Genomic DNA, 6,069 nt, shown 5'->3' with positions numbered 1-6,069 from the left:
GGAGGTGGCGGAGGAGGTGGCGGAGGAGGTGGCGGAGGAGGTGGCGGCGGCGGTGGTGGCGGCAGCGGGAGCCCAGCGGGCCGCGCCTTTCTCGCCGTGGGCCGGGCTCGGAGCCCCCACCCCCGGGCCTCACCGGCCGAGCGCGAGCCTGCCCCACCGGAAACACGAAGCCGAATTCCAGGCTATTGTCCTTCCTCGCCTGGGGTTGCGCGGTCCCTGTGGCTGTCCTCGGGAGCCCGTAGTCGCGGTGCTCTCCGCCAAGGCGGTGGGCCTAGTCCCCCACGCCGAGTGTGTGGAAAAACCTAGGTACTCTGTATCCATCTCACTTGTTAATTATAGATTTTTTTTACTCTGTCTCCTTTAAGTCCCCTCTTTCGGGTATTTTTCTGGCCGCTCTCATTCCAAAAAGGTGAATTGTTATTCAACAAATATTAATTGAACTGCTATTTTGTGTGTCAGCCGCTCCTTTTAGGCCCTTGAAATGGGAAGAGCACGTGATTTCTGCCCTCCAGGGTTTTACAATCTACCTGAGCTTTAGTCTAGGGAACGAGCAATTACAAGACAATACTGTTAATTACTGGATAAGTACAGGATGCCTTGGGAACACCTAAAGAGAATTTCAAACTGTAGGGGTGTCAGGTAGTTTCCTAGAAGTGATAAAGTTGAGGTTTAAGGGGGTTGAGGGCAGAGTTGGTTAGGAAAAGGAGGAGAAGGTACAGCAACAGTTTAGAGGCCACAAGCATGCACTCTAGGAATTCAAGGAAGTTCAGAATGGCTGCAGATTGCTTGCAAGAGGGGAGTGCAGGATTGAAACCTAGAAAAATGCTAGGGAGTTTTTAGAGCATTAATCCTAAAAGCAACAAAAACTCTGAAACATTTTAAGCATAGGAGTGGTGTGATATAACTTACATTTTCCAAGAATCATTCTGGCTTTATGTGGAGAATGGATTAAAATAGACACCACTGGAAACTGGAGGAACTCTTAAGAAGTTGTGACATAATGATGTCCTGGATGTCAGTGGAATGATTTGAGAGTTACTGCAGCAAGTAAAATGGCCTGGACTAGGTAGCTGACTGAATATGAAGAGTGAAACAATGGGAAGAGACAGGATGATTTCAGATTTGTGGTTTGGGAAGATGGATAGTAAACTCCTTCACTGAGATGGAGAACACAACAGAAACAGATTTGGAGACAGAATGCCTAAGGGATGGAAAAGTACTTTGATGTATGGATCAAGGGGATGATCTAAACTGAAATATTGATTAGCATATAGGTAGGACTGAAGGGAATGAGACAGAGACTTACTAACAGATAACAGGCATATTAAGAATTTTAAGAGTTTATTGAGCAAAAATCTATCGCAATTGGGCAGAGTAAAAGCAGAAGTTTGGAGCCCAGAGAGGAGCCAAGGGAAAGATTTATGTAGAGAAGGTGTGGAGACAAAGAAAGGAAACTATTTGATTGGCTATACCTTAAAGCCCAGTTGGCTGTTTATGATTGGTTGTCCTTAGCGTTTAGATTTCATAACCTTGAATCATTTACACAGAATTTGGGCAAGGACATTAGAGCCACCTCAGTCTAATGGCTGTTGTGTAATTAGGTTAACAGTATGAAAAGAGTAGGGTCCTTGACCAGCCTCTCAGGGGTACCATATTTAGGGATGTGTAGAGAAAGAGGAGAGAGACCACAAAGAATGCTCATGAGAAGCTGTCAGAGAAATAGGAGGAGTTCTAGGAAAGGGGCCTTCCTAAAGATGGAGTGTTTCAGATGGAGGAAGTAATCAGTGTACCAAAAGTGATTTGAGCTGTTAAATGAAATGAGAACTGAGTAGAGTTTATAGGAGTTGTTGATACAGCAGGTAACAGTTTCAGTGGAGTGTACAAATGGAAACCAGATTACAATGACAATGGAAAAATAGGAAGTAAATAAATAGAGGCAGCAAAAGCAGACAACCTTTTTTAAAAGTTTGGGTGGGAAGAAAAGGAGAGAGATAAGGAGGTAGCTGGAATAAAAAGGAATTTTTGAAGGTGGGATATGTTTTAAATAATAATGAGAAGGAGCCAATGGAGAAAGGTTGAAGTTACGTGGGCGAGCATGACAGAGAGTGGGAGAGAATATGGAGTCATTGTCCTTTAGCAATAAGCCAGACTGTGCTTCATTGTCAGAGGAGGAAGGCAGGGAGGATAGGTGCAAATGCAGAAAGGTTTGCAGTTTTGGGTGGCTAGGTTGGAGAAGTTCTTTCTGATAGTTTCTTTTTTTTTTTTTTTTTCTGTGTAATGAGAGAATGAGAACAATGGGAAGAAGTGGGGAGAAGGAGATTGGAGGAGACTGGAGAACGTTTATAGTAGTCTCAAAATTCAGAAAACTCATTAGAGAAACAGAATTATTTGTCAGTTAAGTCTGGAAGCATGAATTTACTGCCATCTGTCCGAACACTTTAGTGATTTTTCCCAATAATGTTTAGCAGCCCCAGATTGTGTGTCGTGGAGTCTGGTATGATACAGTGACAAAAGAATAAGAATGTATGTTGGTGGTGGCGATGGTAATGGTGTTAGCTACCCTTTGTTGAGCCCTTCTCTCAGCCAGCGCTTTACCCACAATATCTCATTGAATTCTCTTTCCTAAGTAGGATCCTTGGGTTGAGAATATTTAAAAGAGAGTGGTTAATGTCAAAATTGGTTGAAGTCTAAATGAAAGAGAAGAGGGTTAATAGAGAGGTCAAGGTACTCGGATCCTAATTAGGTACAGGAGCAATATGAAAGGATTAGCCTGAACAAGGGATCTGGAAGAACAGGAATGTTTGGACTTAAGATTTCAAAGAAGCAGTTCCTGATGATGTCAGTTTCCCTGGGAATGGATGTCTAAACTGGAAAGGTCAAAAGAATTATTGGAACAAAAAAGATGAAATCTCTTTCTGTTATTCTATGTGAACTTTACTGGAAAACACTAGTGAGTGAAACCTATTCAGGTGAGAAAGTTGAGAAACCTTAAATCTCTCTGGGGGACTTAGTCCACTTATCATTTGAGATAGTCATCCAAAGTCTGGGGTTAATTTTCTCTTCTGAGACCAACTCCCAAGCATTTTTTTATCTTTTAGAGCTCCGGATCCTCTGCCAAAAGATAACAGCACATTATGCTTTCATTCAGACCCTGAGGGAGACATTGGCTTCTTATCAGACCCCTCCAGGAAACAGACTAAAATCTCCTTTCTTGGAAAGTGCAATAGCCCTTCATGGAAAATATTCTGAAGACAGAGCTTTCTCCTCAGGTTGGAGGAATTAATGGGGATAATTACCAATCAAATATTTATGCCTTTGGTTTACTGCTTGATAATCCACTTTGTAGCAGTGAACAAAAATGACAGGTTGTTAATTTCCTGCCTTCCCTGCCTTATAAGGTATATGATACATTTGAGCCTGAGAGTATATTGAATTTATGTGGTCAGAGCATAATCTTTAGAAGTATTTGAATTATATAATGTAATCAAATGTCCAAACTTCTGCTGTATTTCAGTTCCTAAAGGCACAAGAATATTGGACCTGAGAAATGAGAGGTTTTTTTCCTGTTCCTATATGTTTTTTAAGTCTTGATTTTTTTCATCCCAAAGCCCTTCTCATCCAGCCATAGTATCTACTTTCCTTCATTAGGGTGTATTTAGAATTCATTTTTTTAGTAAAGAGAAAATCACAGCTAAAGGAATGAATTCTTCTGTGATTACTACTTTATAGTTTTCCTCTTTGTTAGGCATTTTGCCATTTTACTATGATGTAGCTGGATGTAGGTTTCTTTTTATTTATCTTGCAGGGGATTTGTATTTCTTAAAAGATCCATGTCACTCATCAATCATAAAAATTTTTGGCTATTATCTTTTCACAATTTTTTCCCCTTCTTTCTTTGTAGAATTCCCATTAGACGTATGTTATATCTTCTTATGCTACTCTCCATATTTGTTACTTTCATTTTGCAAGTCTTTGTCTCCTTACTCATTCTGGATAACTATCAGACCTATTTCTAACTCATAGAGTTCTTTGTTTATCTTTACCTGATCTGTTTAACTTATCTATTGAGCTTCTAATTCCAACAATTATATTTTTAATTTTACAAGTTCTATTTAATTCTTTTCCAAATCTACTATTCTATTTTCATTGACTTGTTCTTTATGGTTCCAATGACTCTTTTCATCATTTTGACATGTGTATTTAATTATTTTAGACAATTGTATTCAAACAGTCCTTTCTGTTCTTTCAGATTTTTAAAAGTTTTTTAAACTTTATTTAAGTAATCTCTATACCCAACATGGGGCTCAAACTCACAACCCTAAGATCAAGAGTCACATGCTCCTCTGACTGAGCCAGCCAGACACCCCTGTTATTTCAGACTTTTGGGGATGCTATATGTTTGTTGACTTTTGTTCATGGTGGATCATTTGCTTCAGTTTTATAATTTTTTATTTTATGAAATTATCTTCACATGGCTTTTTTTCTCTGTGGAAATCCCATGCGACCCAGAGCATTTTGTTGGTTTGTTTGTTTGCACCAGACCCACAAAAATATCACAGGCTCAGTACCAATAAATATTTATGTTAATTTCTCAGCTATGTAAACTTCTCAAATATAAATTTGCATTTCTGTCCTATGCAAGTTACAGGCCTGAGAATTCAGCCCTTGGAGAGTTTTATTACTATGCAATATATGACTTCCAACTCCCTTAGGTTCAAGGCTTCAACTTCTTTCCCTGAGTAGATATTAAAGTGCAAGTCACTTGCTGTTTCAAGATTCAATAACATTGCCCCAAAATTGATGCAGAGTTAAGTCACACACTTATCACTCTGGCTTTCCTTTCTTTTTTGTTTCTGTCATCTGGAGATTTTTTTCTGTGTGTGAACTCATCTATTGTTATCACTTGTTGTGTTTAATGCAGCTTTTCTATATTAGGGTTTCTGCATTACTCAGGATGCCATGTTACTGGAACTGGAGACCCTTAAGGAATGAACTTCTAGCTCTGAAGTATTAGACATCATTTGGAGCAAAGGGGAATAATCGTGGATGATTCAGAGCTTTTTTAGAATCCTCATATCACATAGGTGGTCACTGGTGATGCCTATCTATCAAGGCATATTTATTAAAGGATTAAAAAATTATTAAGTTATTTAGAAAATGCCTATTTGATATTTAAATGTTAGGAGTTTTTCAACACAACTGAAGCTCTTTATGTTTCTTCTTTTTGACAAGCTATGGATAATATAGGAGGACACAGCTTCCTTCATAATCAAATATGGTAAAGAGATGTATTGTATTTAATGGTGGTTGAAAAAGTTAACAGTAGAGGCAGTGGAGAGATAATAACTAAAGCACAAAGAGGATATATGCTCTTTCCACCTACCCCCTGCTCCTAAGCACAGAATGGAATTGTCTGCATGAATAATTTGAATAGCCAGCAAGACACTCACACTATATCTGATGCTTGAAATGCTACCCTTTGCAATCTGTTTCTTTGTACTAAGCACAATCTCTTGAAATTTACAGACTCATAAGAGGGGTAATATATCAAATCCCTAATTCTCCAGGGTGAATTATATATTCATTAATTCAGTAAACATTATTAAGTGCCTCCTGAGTGCCAAGTTTGAGATCATAAGATGAATGACACAGTACTTGTCCTCAAGGAGTTCACTATCTAGTGGGTTGACAGTCAAATAAACAGATAAATTAAAATTGTAACTAAATGTCATCTGGGATCTTACTACCTCTTAAAATCTCTAGATAAAACTAATTCAGACTGCCTTCCATAGACTGAAAAATTCAGTGCCTCACCCATTAGTTCTGCCTGCCAGTTTTGGAGAATGGGGACTTATGTTTTTATAGCAATTCCCAGATCTGAACTTTTGCTCTGGTAAACTACTTCTGTCAAGTGATCATCTTATCCTGAGGCTTCTGTTGTTCCTGTTCCAGTAGTGCTTTAATCTAAACATTTCCACAATTTCTGTAATTTCCACAAACCATTCATACAAGGCTCTATGTGTATGTGAGAGAGAGAGAGAAAGAGAGACAATAAATGTAAACAAGTTA

This window comes from Herpailurus yagouaroundi, unplaced genomic scaffold, assembly GCF_014898765.1.
Source record: "Herpailurus yagouaroundi ecotype Mexico unplaced genomic scaffold, PumYag 210, whole genome shotgun sequence".
NCBI lineage: Eukaryota > Metazoa > Chordata > Mammalia > Carnivora > Felidae > Herpailurus > Herpailurus yagouaroundi.
Note: the sequence above shows the minus strand (reverse complement) of the source record.